At 32.2% G+C, this 22,730-nt stretch overlaps 1 long non-coding RNA gene across 2 annotated transcripts in view; it reads right to left on the bottom strand.

The window, feature by feature from the left end:
- The window catches only part of LOC143230876 (uncharacterized), a 28,132-nt gene extending 12,621 nt beyond the window's left edge, over nt 1-15,511 (bottom strand). The window contains exons 1-2 of one of the 2 annotated variants that reach the window (XR_013016657.1): nt 15,195-15,511; nt 8,831-8,872 (exon numbers count right to left, since the gene is read on the bottom strand). This is a non-coding gene — a long non-coding RNA (uncharacterized LOC143230876). The remainder of the gene's footprint in view (nt 1-8,830; nt 8,873-15,194) is intronic. The other variant, XR_013016656.1, reaches the window with a different exon arrangement.
- Between the last annotated feature and the right edge of the window lie 7,219 nt (nt 15,512-22,730).

Raw genomic sequence — 22,730 nt, 5'->3', positions numbered from 1 at the left:
ACTCTTGGGCTACTTTTTTAATAACGAATAGTGGGATTGACCGTAACATTATAATGCCACCACGATTGAAAGGGCGAGAATGTTTGGTGGAACGGGGATTCCAACCCGCGACCCTCGGATTACGAGACGTGTGCTTTAACCACCTGGCCATCATTATTAATGCAATATACATCAATGTGCAAAACTCATTATTCGAAATTTGTTTACGCTTAACTAGCTTGCGCAGATCCTTTCTTTCTTAAGATATATTGTTTATCTTCAAAATGAACAGTTTGCAGTAGTATTCGATGAAAGTCGTTGAAAACTGTTGAGACATACATATTGTGCACATGTTGTAGGTACCATTGACAAGCGCAACAGTGCTTGTCGACATTTGTTTGTCCCACTTTCCTAGCTTTAAACTTCAGTTAGGAAATATTATTAGTAAAATTTAAATATTTAACAGTAATGATGGAGAAATAAGTAATATATTTGGTTATATATGAGCTTTTGTTTCTCATCCTGTGAGATTATAATATATTGAATGAGTTATTTTACCCTCAGCTACAGATTTTGTCTACTTTGTTTTAAAAAGACAGACGTAACACAATGATATTTGGCAGTTATATTCAAGCATACTATATTCACAGGCAGACAGAAATAAAAAATACAAATCAATATTAAAATTATAATAAAAACAAAGCATTTGAAACTATTTAAAGGGAGTATATCCTTTTCGTAAAGGCCAGGTGGTTAAGTCACTCGACTCGTAATCTGAAGGTCGCGGATTCGAATCCCTGTTATACAAAACATGCTTGCTCTTTCAGCCGTGGGGGGTTATAATGTGACGGTCAATCCCACTATTCGTTGGTAAAAGTGTAGCCCAAGAGTTGGCGGTGGGTGATGATGATTAGCTGCCTTCCCTCTAGTCTTGCACTGCTAAATTGGGGACGGCTAGCACAAATAGCTCTCGTGTAATTTTGCGCAAAATTCCAAACAAATCAAACTGTTTTCCATAAAAGTAAAAAAGTCACAAAATCATTTGTACATAATATACATTTTAAGTAAGACAAGGCAAGGATATACTGTCTGTCATTTATTCAAATCATTTAGACAAGTTATTTATATGAATAATTCGTCATTTCTGTCTTATATTTTCAGGTTTTTCGTTAAGACAATTTCAGCACTAAATATTTATGCCACGTTGTTTGTGAGAACATTTTTAGGCAATATAACTCCTTTTGAAGCACTGGTGAGTGTCTTTATCACCTCAACATAGCTTGATAATGAATACTTCAAATAATTGGTTGGAGACCATGGTTAAAGCTAGACAATGTTTGTTTTTTCTTATAGAACTTCAAGCGCAAACCCGTTACTATCTTGCATTTGGTGTTAGGCTTATAAATTTATTAAACCTATTTCTCAAGTGAAGTGCACTCTGGTGACATCTTTGATTTCCTACGTTAAGCTAAATGCAACATACCTCTGTATATATAGTCTTAAAACATTTCCAGCAGCAGTTTTATCACAAATCTCCAATTTTGGAATCTTTGATAAAACATCTTATCTCTTTCACCAGTTTATTTCTAACTACTTTACACACACACACACATATATATAGGCTCCGTAGGGATAGGACATATTACTGTCGGTAATGAACAAAGTATTCTCGCAAAGGTCTAAAAGGCTATTACCTAGGGACTAAATATATTTAGTTCTATAGCAGCTGTACTAGAGCGTGCAATGTGATTGCTGTGTATATCCTTTTATGTGTGTCCTAAAAAGGACTAAAATCTAACATATTTGATAGTATCTATTTTATCTGTGATTTTGCAACAGTTATCTTAATCTTATTATTTTTTGCCCATAAAACAATTAGATTTTGTTTTTTAAATATATTATATGCGAGATATTTTCTATTCATCTTGTACGTTACTCATACGTTTTGGACTCCAAACACATCTCAGCTTGAAAAATGTTTTGGCAGCGAATAACATTTCTAAGTCTAATCGCAAAGAAAACAAACCTCATTTCAATTTTAGTGAATGAGTGCAGACTACAGTGAGATATGTGAGGATAAGATATTCTTTGTGTATGTGTTTTTTCTTATAGCAAAGCTACCTCAGGCTATCTGCTGAGTCCACCGAGAGGAATCGAACCCCTAATTTCAGAATTGTAAATATGTAGACTTACCACTGTACCAGCGGTGACACATATTCTTTGTTACCTCTGAGTTTGAATGCTACAAAAATTACATCTGAAGGTAGTCAGGAGGTACCTGATCTTAACAGTACACAAGAGAAAGCATCAGATGGTGGCTTGTTGCTAAGTGTAATACATGATGCTCAAGAAAGTTATCTATTAATAATGTTATATTCAAAAGAGACTATTGGGTTCATCATGTGCTTGATATTCTATGATTACATTATAGTCCCATTGTATCGGAACTGTGGCAGTAAAGTAAGTATAAGAGTACTTGATATTGAGAATAAAGCAGTAGCTGTTGGCACAAATGTTTGTTAGGTCCTCGTAGGTATGCATGTCTTTACAGAATGTGACACAGTCAGCACATTTATAGGCAAAGAGAAATTAAGTGCTTTTAAAATCCTGAGGGCCAACAGAGAGGTACTAGAAGCTTTCTCGCAGTTGAAGAAAATAGGATCTGTTTGAGGAGGTGATGGACAAATTGGAAAAGCTGATCTGCCATCTATATGTACTCAAATCTACTAAAGTGAGAGTAAACTATTAGATATATCATCTATGATCTGTAAAGACAGGTAAGACTTACAGCCACTAACTGTCTTCGTCTAGAAATCGTTTAAAGAAACATATTCAACAGGCCATTTTCCAGGCTGCGATATGTAGGAAGCTTCTGAATAAGAGTTACTGAGTTAAGACCTGTTGGAAAAGGAATTTGTAAAAATCGGATGAGGAAATGCAATTGGCAATAGATTGGACGGAAGGACAACAGAATCTGAGGATGTACTGGATTTACTGACTTAAGGTTGTTCTAGGGGCTTCAAACTTACAAAATGTGTCTGGCTGACGTATGGCTTCAGTTGCACTGTTTCCTTTCAACTTTTCAATATGACAGTCAGTCAGCAAGAGTAGAAAGATGACAGTTCGTGTAAAGAAGAGCTAGATGATAATGTTTGCTAAGACATTCAAGTTATTCTTTTTGCCTCTTGCTGTATTTTTAAGAAAAGCGTTTAATCTGCAAAGAAATGTGAATAAATCATTTGTTCTTTTATTAACTCTCACAAGTTTTTCAATTCTTACTTTCATTTCTGAGCTAACATGCAAACCAATCAAATGTTTGTGATTAATATTATTTCTGTCCATCAGATATGAAAATTGACAGATTATACAAATCCACAAAAATCATTTCGGATAAGCCTTTTCTTGCACTAAAAGACATAAAAAGTTAACAATATAGAGGAGGTAAGCACTAAAATAAATATTCAAGTAATATGCGAGTAAAGGCTAGTGGTTGAAGATTAGACTAAAGTAGTTGCCAATGATAAACCAGTGAAACTAAATGAATGTTGTTTGTTGCACTGCTAAGTGAAGGAGCTTGGCTAGCTTAATCAGTCATTTTAATAGCCTGAATGAGCCATTAAATCAACAATGCAATATAATTATAAAAACCTAGTTACAAGCGAATTCACGGATGTGATTGAAAATGTGTTAATAACACAGCGAAGACAAAGAGTTATACGTTGCATTTACTTATTTTCATTTCTAGAAATCAAGATCTTGCCAAAAATTATAATTAGCCTTCGTTCGTTCATAACTCATGAACTATAAATGAAAACGGTCTGTGCAAACTAAATGCATATTTCTTTTCTAAAATCATAAATATTCATTAGAGACATTTGGGCATACACTGATTGTTTGAAAAACCCATTTTAAGGCGACATAGCTATGTTACATCAAGATAAATTGCAACACCTATTTAAATAAACCATGAAATCTGTAGTTTTAATTTATTTTAACTCAGAAGTGTTCTTGGTAATATTTTCTTCGATTACCTTTATCAATGGTGTTTAATATACAACTGTTTGTAAATTTTTTATTGTTAATAAAATGTTATACTCACAATAGTCAGATATTGTCAATAAAACATGATACTCACACTAGTCAGATATTGTCAGTAAAACATGATACTCACACCAGTCAGATATTGTCAATAAAACGTGATACCCACATTAGTCAGATACAGTCAGCAAAAAGGATACTCATACTAGTAATGTATTGTCAATAAAACGTGATACTCACACAAGTCAGATATTGTTAATAAAAAATTATACTCATACTAGTAAGATATTGCTAATAAAACGTGATACTCACACTAGTCAGAAAAAGTCAATAAAACGGGATACTCACACTAGTCAGATAGTGTCAATAAAACGTGATACTCACACTAGTCAAATATTGTCAATAAAACGTGATACTGATACTAGTCAGATATTGTCAATAAAACGTGATACTCACAATAGTCAAATATGGTCTATAAAACGTGATACTTACACTAGTCAGATATTGTCTATAAAATGTGATACTCACACTAGTCAGATATTGTCAATAAAACGTCATACTCACACTAGTCAGATATTGTCAATAAAACGTCATACTGATACTAGTCAGATATTGTCAATAAAACGTGATACTCACAATAGTCAAATATGGTCTATAAAACGTGATACTTACACTAGTCAGATATTGTCAATAAAACGTGATACTCACACAAGTCAGATACTGTCAATAAAACGTGATACTCACACTCGTAAAATATTGTCAATAAAACGTGATACTCATACTAGTCAGATATTGTCATTAAAACGTGATACTCACACTAGTCAGATATTTTCAATAAAACGTGATACTCACAATAGTCAGATATTGTCAATAAAACGTGATACTCACACTAGTAAGATATTGTCAATAAAACGTGATACTCACAATAGTCAAATATGGTCAATAAAACGTGATTCTCACACTAGTCAGATATTGTCAATAAAACGTGATACTCATACTAGTCAGATATTCTTAATAAAACGTGATACTCACACTCGTCAAATATTGTCAGTAAAACGTGATACTCACACTAGTCAGATATTGTCAATAAAACGTGATCCTCACAGTAGTCAGATATTGTCAATAAAACGTGATACTGATACTAGTCAGATATTGTCAATAAAACGGGATACTCACACGAGTCAGATACTGTCAATAAAACGTGATACTCACACTCGTAAAATATTGTCAATAAAACGTGATACTCACGCTAGTCAGATATTGTCAATAAAACGTGATACTCTCACCAGTCAGATATTGTCAATAAAACGTGATACTCACACTAGTCAGATATTGTTAATAAAACGTGATACTCACACTAGTCAGATATTGTCAATAAAACATGATACACTAGTAAGATATCGTTGTAGAAATATTTAGACAGTTCACTTCAATGCAGCTATTTAAAGATAGCTCTTTAAATGTAAGTCTTCGCAAACTGCTTTATTTTTATTTGCTATTGTACCTTTTCGGTAAAGTTCTAAAATAAAGATGTTCAACATTTTACTTAAAACCAACATAGTATATAAAGACCTGGAAGCGTATGTATTTGGATAGCCATATGACAGCTAAAAATAATCTTTGAAAGATGGTTTTAACTAAATTAATTTACCTTATGATACTCGATCGTAGAAGGGTTTTAACTGAATCATTATTAATTTCTGTGGAAATCAAACTCAGACCTAAAACTGAATATAGTAATAAATCTTGTTTAATTTGGTATCACTGAAGTTTACATTAACTTTATGTACTCGTATATTCATAAAGCAGAAGAGATATAGAAGCCCCAAGTTAATATTCTTGATTTAGATGTAAGGTGAGAGTTCATAGCATCAACAGCAGAAAGCTCCAAAACAATTATGAATATCTCGTGATAAAAGCAATCTACCTACTTAAACATTAACTAACAATCACCTCAGTAATAAAGGAAGACTGTTTAACGTGGCCTCTCCGAGCCAGCATTAACTTTGTATTCGGTTACTCACAAAACAAAAGTGATGTATAAATAGCAAGATAAACCTCTTGATCAACAGCAAGTTGTGTGATCACAGCATCAACAAGAGAAGACAACTCAAGTAATTATTATTAACTCCTGATTAAAGCACATCACTTACATAGTTATAGATCAAAACTAAAATAATGTAACTTATTTAATTGGACGTTACCAGAACCGGCATTAAATTTTTGTGTCTATAGTGCAAAAAATAAACAGTATAAAACTCTATAACATGGAAACTATACCTTACAACCTATCAACTGACACTGTGCAAAGTCTTTTATTATACTAAATAGTTGTTATGTATAAACTATACTCTTTGAAAACGAAACGAAAACTCACAATATTACAACATTTTACACCACTTTATTATGATATTTCAACATTCAGTAGTTCAAGATTATAGTTGATTTTTGCTGGTCCGTAAAACTGTACAAATCATGCGATAAAAATACTTTTAAGATATTCCAATTTGTTTCTCTAAGCTGCCTGTATTTTCCAGTTATTTTATACAGCCTCCATTACGAGGTGACACAACCACATCAGAATACTTAAGAAATGTTTATTAATATAAGAATTAGTAACGTGTTCTCTGGTGGATTAACTGTAGGTTTAGGAATTTACTTTGCTAAAATACAAAGTTTGATTACCGTTAGAGTATGTGTGATACTCAATGTATGTGTGATAGTTTTAACCAATTGAAGATCAATGAATGCAAGAAAGGCGAAACGCTAATTAACCTTTCTTGGTGCTTTTGTTAAAACATTTGTTAATTAAGCTTTTTAGATTAATCTGTTTGAAGTGAAACGGATCCTTGTTTTTCTATGCTATTTTCAATATTTCCTTTTCGTCTCTTTTCCTCTTATTTACTGTATACTATAAATTTCTTGTAATGTAGTTTGACTTTATTTTATTATATAACTTTTCACCTTTTCCTGCTATTAACTTAGCTCGTTTCTCTAATTTACTTATTAATTATTTATTATTTTTTTATCTTTGTACATCTTAAAAAGTTTAATATTTCAATATATAATTTGGTATGACTTATTTCCTCTTTTTAAATTTTCAAATTTCTGCAATGTATTTTTCTCTCTTTCGAGTCTAGGCTCGGCATGGCCAGGTGGTTAAAGCACTCAACTCGTAATCTGAGGGTCGCGGGTTCAAATACCCGTCACACCAAATATGCTCGCTCATTCAGCCGCGGAGGCGTTATAATGTTACTGTCAATCCAACCATTCGTTTGTGAAAGAGTAACCCAAACGTTGGCAGTGGGTGGTGATGACTAACTCCCTTACCTCTAGCCTTACATTGCTAAATTAGGGACGGCTAGCGCAGATAGCCCTCGTGTAGCTTTGCGGGAAATTTAAAAACAAACAAACAAATCGTGAAGGAGAATGATTTTTAGCAGTACCCACAGAGCTTTCCAGTTTTTATTTAATACTACCGATGCTAATCGAATTATACGATCATCCTACGGCTGTTTATCTAGGAGGTCTGAAAAAAAAAGATAAAGTGTCTGTATAAAGTTATAGTCTTGTTATGAGAGAGACATTAACAATTTTATCATGCGATGTATGTCAAATCATTAAATTTGATCAAAATCAGCCAACGTGATCGGCAGAGCACAGATAGGATAATGTGTAGCTTTCTACTTAAACTACAAACAAACAAACAAACTTTCTTTTGGGATATTTACTTTTTCTTTTAACTTCAGTATTTATTTAGATTTTCCTTAAACAAAGATGTATGTACACTTCCTAACAATTACTACTTCATTTAAATCAAATTTATTAATTAATTTGGATGGTAATATAAATTCTTATTGCTCCAAAAGAGACATTTTTAATCTTTCAAGTTTATTTGTTTTTGGTTTTGTAATAGTTGTTTATTCGAGATGTGTTTCGAATTGTACTATTTTAATTATATGAATATCATCGTATTTGTCTTCTCATTTCTTGTACTTCTTTTAGATTAAAATTTCATTTTTTGAGCTACTTACTGGTTTATGAAAGTCTTATTCTGCGTAACTTAATTAACCTAAATTTTTGCTCCATTCTTATATATTTCTTTACTTTTGATATTAATTCTCATGAATTTATATAATTTTTGTCTTAACTAATCATTCGTTCATGTTTAACTTAGAATTGAACTTACATTTAAAGGTGTTTAACTTATATGCAATTTTATAGATTAAATATTAAATAAAGCAGAAATAGTCTGAATATTTTAATTAAAATTACCGACCTCTTATATTATTAATTGTTGGTTCTTCAGGTTATAAAAAATAAATTTGTTGTTAAATCTCGTTTATGATCAATTAAAGTATGATAATATATGCTTGCGAAATATTGAGACGAACCCAAGTAAGAAAAAAAATTAAAAGTAACTTTAACGTATTTAATAACATGTTGCAACACTAGGTGGTTAGGGCGTTCGACTCGTAATCTGTTAACTGTCCTTTCAGCCGTGGAGTGATATAATGTGACGGCTAACCCCACTATTCATTGGTAAAAGAGTAGCCCAGGAGTTGACGGTAGGTGATGATGACTAGCTGTTTTCTCTCTAGTCTTACACAATTAAATTAGGGGTGGCTAGCACAGATAGCCCTCATTTAGCTTTGCGAGGCGTTAAGAAAAAAAATGTAATAATAGAGATCTAGATGACCTAGAATATATTGGAACTTAAAATAAGAAGGATAAGTTTGTATAATTAAATAAAATACTTAAGAAAGATCATTCTATAATAACTTATAAAATATGATAAATAGTGATAGCTTACGTTCAATGAAGAAAAACAGAGTTGAGTTTGATGATTACATGACTGAAAAGAAACAAGATAAAATAATTGAGTTTTTATCAGAGGAAGAAAGAGAAATGTATCAATAATAATAATAATCTTTCAATTTCAGTCATATTATTTAGCTCCAATTAACAATAAAAAGAACTGTAATTACTTTATCTTTTTTCAAACTTCAAGATAGAGAGATAAAATATATCACTAGAGAAATTAATGGATCTAAAAGTATTAATTAATTTTAGAAGATATATTAAAAAAATTCCAATAATGGTATTTTTATTATTAGACCTTGAATCTTCTGAGTTAAGACACACACAAAAATGTAATCTATTTTTAATGACTGAGGAGTGCTTAGAAAAGAAATAGGTGAGAAAGACAGAATGAATAAACTAGTGGTGATAAGGAAAAAAATAATAAGCTGAGAGAAAAAATAACAACTTATTCCTAAATGTATTTGCAATTGATTAACAGTAATAAACGGTAATTTATTATATTTACATAATGTACGAGTCAATTTCTGTTAAATACGAGTACAACGTAAAAATCGTTGAGGAACATATAAAGGGAAACAAAGTATGAGAATAGGATGATCGTAGGAAGAAAGCTCATTCTGTAGCATTGAGCTAAAACAAATAAACGATAATAAAAATAGTAACATAAATCTTAAAATAAATGATCTGTGTTTATCCCTAGGAAACTTCTCCAGTATAGAAAGCTATGGTGAATAAATGAGCCAAGTAATTAATTTTTCTAATAATTTTCGTAATTATATATATATAATTATATTTTAGTATATAATTATATACACGTATATTGTCCCAATAGTAACAGTGAAGACTTATATCTCTAAAATTCGAGGCTTCAGCCCTGAGGTGAGCACTGCTCTGATGGTCCATTCTGTGCTTTGCGCTGAATAATATACAAAAAAATCTGTTTATATGTTGTAACACGTTTGTTTTACGCTTTATCTAAAAATATTTGATATTTTATGTTTTAAACATCGGAACAGAACACACGTAGAAACCAACAACACTTAGTATTTAAAATTATATAACTATAGATTCGCTAAGCTATTTTGATGTAAACGTAAAAGCAAACAAATTTAAAAAAATATTGGGATATTAACACATTGATGACCCTTTTCACACCAAATAAATGTGCCTCGCAGATTTAGAACTTATTACATTTGTTAAAAAGTTTAATTTAAAGTTTTTTAAAGAAAATTTTACTCTGATATTATGTTACAAGAAATTACCTATTCTTATACTTATTAATCTATTTTTGGTTCAGAATTCAAACTTACATTATGAAAACACCTACCATTGAGTTTCATGTGTTTTATATAAATTTTATGCTTTCATTATAGCATGAAGAAATATAAGCACTTATTATTTTCTAATGGCTTTGTTTTTAGCGTAAAACTACACAGTGGGTTATATGTTCTCTGTTCACTGCGGGAAATCGAGTCCCAGACTTAATAATAAAATAATTATGATTGATAGGCTAAATAAAGTATAATATTCTAGTATAATTTTCATCTTATGTTCTCTAGTTTCCAAAATCAAACGCTTGATCATAGGTTAACGTGAAAAAACAACACAAGAAAATAATAAAACATTTTACGCGTTGTTTACGTATCTTAAATCAAACAATGTATTTAATTAATACCAAGTCATTCGTTTTCTTTTGATTTTACAACAATAGTTATTGTTTAAAAAAACAATGCTTTATTTTCAGGCGAATGTTCTGATATTACACAAACATGTTGTACCTTATAATGTGTATATTAATAAGTCACTCAACCGTACATACTGCATAATATTTCTGGATATAAAAAAGCGCTTTCTTAAAACTACAAATGTAACTCCTATGTGTATATATATGTTTCTCAGGCTAGCACTAACACAACTAACACAACTAACACAACTAACAATTAATTGGAATTAATCTGATTTAGAGATTTTATTTGTATAAGTTAAGTGTTTAGCAAATGGTAAAATCAAAATATAGCGTTGTGTTAATTAAAATCGATTAAAGGTCATAAATAATATTTGTCATATTCTGTGTAAAACAACGGACATTATCACTACCAAAGGGTAAAGAAATAGATCGAGATATAACAAAAACGATAATAATTTGAAAGGTAGACAATATTTTCTACTGTTTCAACCAAAACATGTTTAAATTGGATTAATGTCTTTGTTTTCTTCTAGTGATTATATGTTAGTTTCACATTAAAGGACTGTAAAAGTTAGTTTTACATGCTGCATAGTTTTTCTTTTTGTTAAAATAAAAAACATTTATTCCACCGATTTTGTTTCTAAATTTTAGTTTTGCCAAGCAACAATTATGTTATTAGAGTAGTTTTACCAAGTAAGACAAACCTATACCATAGTTAGCTGAGTGATGCGGTTTCGTTCTGTTCCTGTTCTTACTGTTTCGGTTAAATCGAAGTAGATAATGTTATCTAAAGGTGCTTTGTAGGATTTCAATTAACGAAATTAGTTTGATGATTTTTTTATTAATACATCTACGTTAATGTTTTATTTTCTAATTTAAATCATAATTAAAAAAATATGAATTTTACAGCAAACTTAAAAACCAGCTGTTTAAATGTCCCTTTTCATAGTAAATGAAATAGATATATTACTATGTGGTCAACCACTGCCTACGAAACTACTTTATGTCTTAAGTCTAATAAGGTCCGAGTCTGGCCCACTAGTTTATGTGCTACAATATGAATCTGCAACTCCAATATTCATGTCCTTTTATTTTATTATTGTAAAACATATGAGTCGTGATTGGGTTGTGTGTATGTTTTCTTATAACAAAGCCATATCGGGCTATCTGCTGAGCTCACCAAGGGGAATCGAACCCCGGATGTTAGGGTTGTAAATCCGTAGACATATCGCTGTATTAGCGGGGGGTGATTGCATTATAAGGGTGAGGATCAAGTGAAATAATTCGGTCAGGATGGTTAAAAGATTCGCAGTGAGTGTCGGTAATTAGTTGGCTTACTTTAGTCTATCAGTTCGAATAAAGGACAGCTAGCGCAGATAGTCTTGAGTAATTTCACTCACATATCCGAAAATAAAATATAAGACCATATGCTGCATAAACCGATCCATATCACGAAATGTGACATAATAATGAAACCTAAAAATGTAACAGTGATATTAATAAGAATGTATTTATAGTAAATAAATATGTTAAAATTGTGTAAATAACATCTTATGACAACAAGAATAAGTTGGCTAATCTTTAATGTTTTCTTCAGTTGATGATTATGATGTATACATAAAATCTGTTAATTTAGATATAATGATATTAATCTGTTTATTTTGGAAAAAAATATTTAATAATTTTAATATGCTAATCATATTTCCTTATTGAAGTCAGTTGTGTTTAATTACACCACTTATTTAAAAAGCGTTTTAAAAAGCGGCAGAGCGATATGTCATCGGTCTCACAACACATTTCTTTATCCGTAATGGGCATAGCACAAATAACCATTATGTAGTTTTGTTCTCAATTACAAGCAAAAAACAAAAATGTTTTTCAAAACTTTCTGCAGAGATTTTCAAGTTTCCGTTAATCTTGATCGAGTATACTTGTTTTCTATTGTTATAACTGCTTTCACTGTCAAGAAAATAATATTTTTTTGTAAAACTATTTGTATTGAAAATGTTTTTTTAATAAAAATTCTACACTTAGTAATCTCTTCATAAATGTTAAAATAGTAATTAACTGGTGACTATGGTGTTAGTTAAAGTTTTACAACGACGGAAATTTCACGTTCCTTTCGTCCATTGAGACGAAAACGCACATTGTTTGCTTCAAGCTCAAATTTTCTATTATACTCAATAGAAATTCATGCCAATTTGAATCATTTTAGTCAATCACAGTAAAAGAGCCTGAAATTCGTCATGACGTCCTTTTATATTGGCATCTCTTGCCTCATCATATCATAAGGACATTTTGCGGTCCACACAGTATTACAGGAAGTTCCTTGATTCATTGTCGTGATATCCCGAGTACAGTACAAGAAAAGTATCGAATATATGTGTTCCTGTGGCTTCTTAAACAACTCTTCTATAGATTCACGGACTTTGGAAAATTTCCTCAGAAAGCATTTGCTTAAAGATTCCGCCGTACACCAAGAATAGGTTCATACGCGAAATTCTAAACAAACTAAGTCACTGAACGTACTAGAGTTGTTTATTTTTGTGTAGGTTTCAATCTTTATTTTTCTTCTCATAACTGAATTGAAATTATTTACTATTTGTGATTAAAGTCATTCACATTATCTGCCCGGTATTTCATACCTCAACTCTTTTACGGCTTACTTAACAGGCCTTTCTTCAAAAAACAACCATTAAGATAAATCGTTTACGATATATTTTTTGTTGACGCGGATATTCGCCTAAAGCTACCAAGAACTATTTTTACTAGCCATCTTTAATTTTGAATTGACAGGTTTGAAATAACTCCATTAGTCAACAACACTCACTGCTAACTCATGAACTACTCTCTTCGAATAATATAATAAATTCAACTATCATTTTTATAATACACATAAAACTACAAAATTCGGTACGCGGATAATTTTTTTGGTATCAACGATGACGAAACATGTATTATCCAGCTTGATAATTACTATACTATGCTCCACACGTGACATGTTTTATAATAAGATATCCTTCACAGTTACTGCTATCTGAGACAAATGACCTAAATTAGATAAACTAGCTGATTACACGTGGCGCCAGTGCTCATTTGGGGAGCCAGCAATTGGTAGGAATGACATTACATGGTGGCTATGAGCGATTTGCAGCCTTGTATGGTAATCTCTGTTGATGTTTTTTCTTGTTCAAAGACAAAAAACATGCCAAAGACAAAAGACATTTACTTAGCTATTGGTGAACAACGTGCTAATTAATGGTAATACATACCTTGAGCCTCGAGGGCTTGCACTCTACCTTATCATACATCATTATTTGGTGGTGTCCACTTTTTGTTTTCTTTTTTTGATGTTCGGAAAAAGTATTTTTCATTTTTATCAAGGAAGGATATAAGTTGGAAAGGCATAATAAATCACATAAAAATGAAGACAATACAGCTTGAATAAAATAAAGTAAAGAACACCTGAAATGCTAATAGTTTTACATTGTTTGGTTTTACCTTTCACTTTATGTTACTTAACAATGTTTTGAATGACAGGTAGTAAGTAGCTCATCCTTTATGTCAATATATTGATGTTATTATCCGGGCTTGTAACTAGCTATGGCGAATTTCCCTTCTACTCTGTCACACATGTAGGTAAATCAATCTAAATGTTTCACCAACAATGACACAGATCATGTATTTCGTACGATTAAAAATAAAACTACGAACTGCCAACATCATCTACAAACTAAATACATTTGAATAATAAGGTGGGGTTGAGTGTTTTGAAAAAATCGTATTCATTTAAATGTAAAATTCAACCATTTTTTTTTCAAATCTCAAAATGCACCAAAGAATCGGAAATACCGTTTCATAGATAATACAAAACTATTTCTGATGCTATTTGTTCTGTAACTCGTGAAAAACAATTAGATCTGCGTGTTATGTATTCATGACGTCATATCTGCACCCTGTGTGTTTGTGAACAAATAGAACCGCTTCGAGAACATTTTTCTATCTTTTCTCGATTTCTGGCCATAAATAACAGTTTTAAGCTTGAATACTCGTTAGATACTTGAAAACTGATAATACAGAATTGTTTCTGACGCTATTTATCACTTTATAACTTCGTAAACGTCGAATATGAGTGTGACTACTTCACCTCTGTTTTGCTTCACTAAGCAAAGCAAATTCAGCTGTCCATTTTTTCCTTACATTCGAATGGAGAAAAATAAAGTTCTCCATGATGTGAAACGAGAAAATCGTGACCCTTATTGGAAATCTACATGCACACAAGATAAAAATTTCGCGAAGTTGGAGCTTGCACATCGCGTAACTAAAACGATTTTTCCAGTGTCATACATATAAGCAATAGTTGTTATTATTGTGTGATTTACAACTCCTATCATGTATAACAAACAAATAATGAAATATAATTAAATTTAAAAACCCTAAATTCAAGATCAAGATACTTAGGAGGTTATGGAATTTACGTATTTATATTTTTTATGATTTACTTTCCTGAAGAAGGTTACTTAATTAATCATCTATATGTCTAACTAACGCTAATTTCTATAACTGATTGTATTTTATTTAGAAATCTTACTTTTATCGACACACTGATAACATGTGTTTCATACTGACACAACATACCAAAAACGTTCTTTATACAAATACTTACCACACTTTTATTAAACTGTCATCATCTTGATAACTAAGGGTAGGCTCGGCATGGCCAGGTGGGTTAAGGCGTTCGACTCGTAATCTGAGGGTCGCGGGTTCGAATCCCGGTCGCACCAAATGTGCTCGCCCTTTCAGCCGTGGGGGCGTTATAATGTTACGGTCAAGCTTACTATTCGTTGGTAAAAGAGTAACCCAAGAGTTGGCGGTGGGTGGTGATGACTAGCTGCCTTCCCTCTAGTCTTATACTGCTCAATTCAGGACGACTAGCACAGATAGCCCTCGAGTAGCTTTGTGCGAAATTCAGAAAGAAATAAACAACTTAGGGTAAGATAAGTAATCTATACCTTCAGTGTATCTGTTATCTTACTAGTACATCAGAGGAAAGTAGCTAACAATTCACTCAGATGTCTGTTGTTCGTTTTTTTAAAAACATTTCTCGAGCGAAGTTAGAACACAGTGTAACCTACAGTTGAAAGCAACTTTACGTCATACCATTATATACAGCTTAATAGCTTCACTATATCTTGGAATAATTAAATGGATTCGTAACAAATGTATAGAATGTGTTTCATATATATTTTAAATTCGTCTTTTGAACGTTGATCATTACGAAACTATAACGAGCTGAGAGAAGACGTGTGAGTTCGCAGATGATGCATTAAAATGTTTAAATAAATTTCTGCAGTGCGTAATGAAATGTGTGATTTGTGAATTATTATTTAGTTTCGTAAAAGTGCTCACGATGCGAAATCCAATTACACAGATTAGTCTCAGTAAGAAAAGGAAGTACAAATAATATGATAACTATTTGAAACAATGATAAATAGATTGCTTTACGTAAGGCATATTGTAATAATACCTATAAAATAAAACAATGGTAAGTACATAACATTTTAATTGGATATTTCAACCTGAACAGCATTTTATGAGAAGGTAACCTAAACAGCACGGTTCGGGTACAGACGTTTTTACTACATAACTTTATTGACTTGAGAAAAAGTAATCAACCAACAGCACTTGTCGGTTACATAAACTTTGTTTGGAACTTTAAGCCGAACAAGGAATTTACTGTGATCTTCATAACACGCTCACAGCTGAAAATGCGGATTGTATTCAGTGTCATCACGTTTCAAAGAAACAAAACTCTCCAATCTGAAGTCTGACGCAGGCTGAGCTTGGACCACTTAAAAGTTGGAAAAACACAAGTTTATTTAAGATTAGGTAACTGGTCTGATTTTTAAAACCATACAAATATTACACCATCGTTAGTGACTTCATTCTGTGTAGATTATTTTTTTTTAGATTGAAACTTTTGTATTGTTGTTTGGTCAGAAGGAGGGGTAGCTGATGAGAACTTTGCCTAATGTCTAGAAAAGTTAAAGAATGAAGTTGAAAAATCTGTAAGAAGTTTACAGAATAATAACAACAAGATCAAAGAAGTGTATTAATACAGTAATAACAAAAACTGTAAAAGCTTTGGGAAAGAATTCATCATCTGCGTAAACTATCTGAAAATTGATCTGACAAAATGCAATTACCAAAATAGCTTCACTTTTCTCACTTGTATAATATGTAGTAAAACATATCTGATCTACATCTGTTATCACTAATGCTCCCATGATTGTAGGACATTTCTGAGTTGCTCCAGATACGACACTATACAACTACTGCATCAGACAATTATATTCAAGTGACAACAAGGATGGAAGCAGAAAATCATAAAGACATCTAACATTAAGTGCAAAACGCAGAATTTGGAAAAACAAGTGGTCTAAACCAAAAGTCATTTATTGTGATCGATTTTGGAGGAAAGTTGAAAGGAGAAGAGCCAACTGGTTAGCATTAATAAGACTTTGTCAGAATACACGAGCCTGTTGGTGACTCTGATTCAATTATTTAGCTTCAATATGACTTTGTCAGAATACTTGAGCCTGTTGGTGACTCTGAACAAAATGGCTGGCTACAATAAGACTGCCAGAATACTTGAACGTGTCTGTGGCACTTAGCCAACTAGCTAGCTTTAATAAGACTTTATCTGAGCAGTTGAACCTGTTGATGATCCTTTTCTGATGATTTCTAAAGAATCATCAGGGATAGAATACTACTTGATTTCCTCTACTATCTACCTGAAGAAAACTCTTCAACTGATAAGGTTGTAAGTAATAATAAAGAACAAGAGATCATCCAATCTTCACACCGTAAGCTACAGAAAAACTTTAAGATATATTTGATGACTGGGTATTCTAAGGACAGCAAATGACCAGATAATAAGATTTAATTTTTTAATCACAATTTTTGTAATGTCTTGTTTCTCACATTTAACTAGTGATTTAATCATTATGGTATCTGTAATTCATTACAGTTGCTTTACTATTATTTATGAAAAGTTAAGTATAGATTTTTGTATTGTTATTTTAGTTTGAACGAAGTTTGTTGTCACGTAATAAAAGCGTACACTGGCGTTTGTAAATATCTCCTGAGTATTATGACAATATGAGTAGTATAATATGTGAATTAGCCTAGAGCAGAGGATAAAGCATTTCAGGATATGCTACAGAAATGTATCTATGTTTGGGTTCATTAGTAAGTTACACTGAATGTAAAACAGTGAGTAAATATCAGATAAAGTTAATTAGTTAGTTTATTAGTTCAGTTTGAAAAATATTAAATTTGTAAGTAATGAGATGCGATTACACAAATAAGTGCAATTATTATATTAGTGTCTACAGTGAACTTGTGCGTGACAAAGAACATTTATTAAGAAAAAATTGTATATACTTTACACAAGGACATTGAACCTTTTCTACTAGAGTATCATTTTTCTATCTGCTGAATAATTTAAAAACAATTCCTTTAATAACAGAAACAATAGAAACATTAGTTAAGAAAAGTACTTTGAATTTGGTGCATGTTATAATATACCATTCAGAAAATAAATGAAAAGTGGTTAAAAGATTAACAAGTAAAAAATATCAACAGAAAATGTTAAACTAAAATAAATAGTAAATAAAATCAAAGCATATATTGAAAAAATTAAGGCTTCTGCATATCCATTTCAGTGATAGAATCGCTCCAAATTAAACCATCTGTTATTAAGTGTATATGTATTTACATATAATCTTTATCAATGCTTATCGATCTGTAATTGTTATCGACACTGTTGTAGGTGTTTCTTTGTTTACGGCTGTTTTCGTTCCCGAATATTTTAACAAGTTTTGATTTAAGAATGAACACATTGACCTGTTTTTCACGCTGGTTAGGTCACCAAAATTCTGTATTGGCAAGAAAATGTGACATAACCAATAGCGCTGAGACACCAGAGCTTCGGGGTAAAAATATTATTAGTAGAGAATAATTATCTTTATATAATCATACACTTTGCTGAACATTAAACTTAACTATATATATATATATATATCTTAATAAGTACTAGGAAAAATAATTTAGATATAATAAAATGTATGAATCATCATAGGGGTTTTTCAACGATTGTAATACTGACTGGAAATGCGAGTTATTTTGTTCGAGTAAATAAAAAAGTTGCATTATTCAAGATAATTATATCATTTATTATTATCCAATATATCACATAGAAAACACCCAGATACTAAGTAGAGAAACAAACATAATCAAACGAAATATCAAAGAAGTCCTTCTTTTGTAACAACTAAAACCAATATAAAGGAACTCCTTTATACATATACTAATTAATAACCTAACATAGATTGCAACGCCCCTACGATCCCGTACCCGTTTACATTCTCGTCCCAAAGTCACGCACCCGGTAACAGCCAGTTACAAACTCTTTTTGTTAACTTGAAGATGACATAAGAAGGTCGAAACGTTGTTCTGTACTTAATTTTAATTAAAATGCTAATACTCATATCAGCCATTTTGAGAACACATTTTCACGTCAAGCGGGTTTCTCGTCACCACGAACTACTTTAGGAGAGTGTCCTTTTTTTCAGAAGGGACTAGAGGGGCTTCTTGGCTCTCCTGAGTCAGTCAAGAAGCTACGTTCTGAGGACATCTTGGTGAGAGGACTCCACCCGAAAAGATGGTGAAGTCCTTTCGTATTCGAAGGCTATTTGTGATATACCCATTGAGGTCACTCCCCATGTTACTTTTAATTCCTCACAATGATATAACGTTAAGAGGAATTTAAAGAACATCCTCATTAGAGATCCTCGCTGGTTTTTCCACTCAAGGAGTTTCTGCAGTGAGGCATACTTCCACTTGCAAGGATAGAAATATGGTGCCAACGAATGCTGTAATTTTGATATTTACTTCACCACGTTCACCCGCTACTGTCGAAACGATTACCTGAATTGTAAGGTTCATATATTTCCAACCCTCTCAGATGTTTTTAGTGTCAACAGTTCAGTCACTCAAATACATCATGTTCTGGTTCTTTGAAATGTGCTCATTGTGGTGGTAAAGACCATGACGACTACGAATGCGAACTGGATCCTAAGTGTGTTAATATAGTGACTCATATCCCTTTTACTTTCATTCTCGCCCAAGGCTAGTGGAGAAGAATGAACTGCAACATGCAAAAACGGTTTATAACATTTCTTACTCCTAGACTCGGAAGTTATTGTCCCCACCTTCATCTTGGACACACGCAGCTGCTGTATTATGTCCCACTATTACAGTACAAATACAGACATATTTTCCGTGCCTCCAACAGAGTCATTCTCAAAACATATGCAGAGTCTTTTGCCTTCTTTAAATAAGCGACAAGCCAATATATATACCTCCCCATCTCCCCATCATTATTTCTATTGACTAATTGGATTCACTTCCCAGCTTATAGTGTTTGCTCGGGCCCATCTTTTTTGGCCCTGAGATGTAGAGTGATTATTTGTTCACGCCTTCAATCGATGGAATCTCCGTCAACTGACAGGGACCTGTCTACTTGGCCCAGGACATAATCCATAAAAGTCGACACACATCCTTCTAATAAAAACAAATGACATGGTCATAAACCAAATAGCTCTTCTCCCAGTTCTTTTCCACCTAAATAAAAATGACCACTTTGATACCGTGGAAGTGTTGTTTCTAATATAGATGACATTAAGGGCTTGATTGTTGCCTCTCATCCTGTGTGTCTTTCTTTACAGGAAACATTTCTGAAACCAGGTGATACAATCACATTTAAGCAGTTTTATTTATAGCGGAATGGTAGGATGTGTGATGGACGAATGCATGGAGAAGTGGCACTGTTGGTCTACAAGAACGTGTCCACCCTGTCTTTGCAGCTTGATACCTTCTTAGAGGTCATCGTCAACCCTATTTTCTTAGGTCTTACTACACTGCACAACAATTTTTTTGGAAAAGTTTTGCTTTCATAAAAGTTTTTGCTGATTGTGACAGGTACCTGGTGGGTATGCACAAATATAGTTTTAGTTTTGCTTCATCAGGTAAGAACTCTGAGAAATAGACAGTTAACTGTTTACCGGCAATAGCGTATTTAATTGCGTTTATGTTTCTAATAATTAAACATAATTAAAAGTGTTTTGCTCCTGATTTTCGTGTTTTATTCAATGTCCGGTGCATTACGTTGCAATGTCCAACAGTAGTCAGCAAGTATTGACGGATTCCAGTTGCCCTGATATCGTTTTTTCGTTGTAGCAAAACTAAAGATTTTGATGAAACAGTATGTGATAGGCAAATATGGATGTGATTTTCGTGATCAGCAGCCAAAAATCTATAAGGAACACCCAACAGTGTTCAAGAAGCAAAAACTTGTTGTGCAGTGCTATTTCTGTTTTTTTCTTTCTACCTATCTCCTGGAGAGACTTATTATCAGTCAGACTTTAATGCTGTTGTTTTCCAGTTGCTATCTCCATTTCGTAATTCTGAGAAATTGTAAGGAACACGTTCCCCATCGGGATAGTGCTGATATTGATGGGAGGGGTCGTTTATCGAGTGTATGCTTTCGGATAACAACCTTTTTTAACAGTTCTTATACTTATTTTCATGCACCTAATCGATATTTACTGCCTTTGATCTCTCTCTATGTTTCCTTTTACTTTTCTTGAAGGGATAATAGTGACCTACGGGGCAGTAATCATTTTCCTATCATTTTGAGGGAGACGGACCGTTGTCGATGCCACCCGACCAGCGTGCTTTGATGGAAGTTGGACCAGGCCAATTGGCCACTTTTACCACTATCTCTGCACTTAATTCTGTCGTCGTCTGTATATCATTGAAAGACGACTGTGTGGTAGCAGTCAATGGCTATATTATCCAGGCAGCCGTTCGGTCTACTCCTAAAACTCTGGTCGGGTCCTACTTAGGCAGTCATCTCCAAAATCCAGTGTAGAATTTATATTTAATATTATAGCCTGTACCATTTGAGACTCTTTACACTCATCCAGCATCTTTAATTTAGTTTTGATTTTTCTTTGGGGTTATTTTATTTATTTAAATGTCATTTATCACAGATTCAGATTTGTTGTTTTTAACGCAATTCTTTCTTTTGATTATATTTTACTTGACTGTTTAAGTATTTATGTTCTGTATGTATATTCTACTGCTCAAACGTCAAATAAATAACTTAATTTTTCATTGAATATAAACCTAATTCAGCGTATCAATTTATGAAGTTATTATATATATGAAGATAACCAGCAGAACCTAATTCATAGAGAACATTAAAACAGTTTTTCAAAAAATGAGTTGTGTGCTGTTTTATATTAGTAAGCTATACTCATCGTACAGGAAAAAAAAACGAGAATTATTTATGTAACGAATTTATGAAATGTACGTATTAAATAAGCTATTTTTTCATGACTTTCCATTTTCTAGTGGCTAAAATTGGTAAGAAATGTATTCTGAACGAGAAAACTTATTTACGACTTTTATTATGCCAGTCCCCTCATCGGCATAGCAATAGGTGTAAATGTTTATAGGGCGGAAAATGTAGTTTCGATACTTGTAATTGGTACCACCAGGAACCCCCCTCTTGTACCTCTGTGCTTAACCACAAAGAAACATAAAACTTATGCAAATTTTTCATTAATTTTCTTTTGTTTGACTACAATGTGTAGGTATTTCAATTGTTCTTGTACACATAAACTAAATTTCTTACATGTTTTTTTTTTAAATTTAATATCACTATTGAATTGTGTTTAGCAGGTAAAATCATCCTCATACATAAAATAATTTTATATTAAACCTTACAACTGGTTTCTTAACAAGCAAAAAGATATATTCAACGTAAATCTATGTGAGATATAACAAGGTGACTCAGTTTATCTGCTTACGTTGGAAAACGAAGAACTATGTAATCTTTATATCATTATGTTTCTAAAGTATAACATATTATAACTAAGACATGAAACAATAAAATCCAATTTGATTGTGCTTATGGAAATTACATAAAAAGAATATTTGGGACTTAAAAATAAGAAATTTATTTCTTCGTCGAATATAATGTCAGTTGAAGCCAGATTATGATTTCGTATATGAGTAACTGCAATTCTTTACGTATTAACTCATTGCGTTGAAATCGATTGTTTTATATCAA

This window comes from Tachypleus tridentatus, chromosome 10 (assembly GCF_004210375.1).
Source record: "Tachypleus tridentatus isolate NWPU-2018 chromosome 10, ASM421037v1, whole genome shotgun sequence".
Classification (NCBI taxonomy): domain Eukaryota; kingdom Metazoa; phylum Arthropoda; class Merostomata; order Xiphosura; family Limulidae; genus Tachypleus; species Tachypleus tridentatus.
The sequence above is the reverse complement of the archived record's forward strand: the minus strand, read 5'-3'. Positions and strand labels throughout refer to the sequence as shown.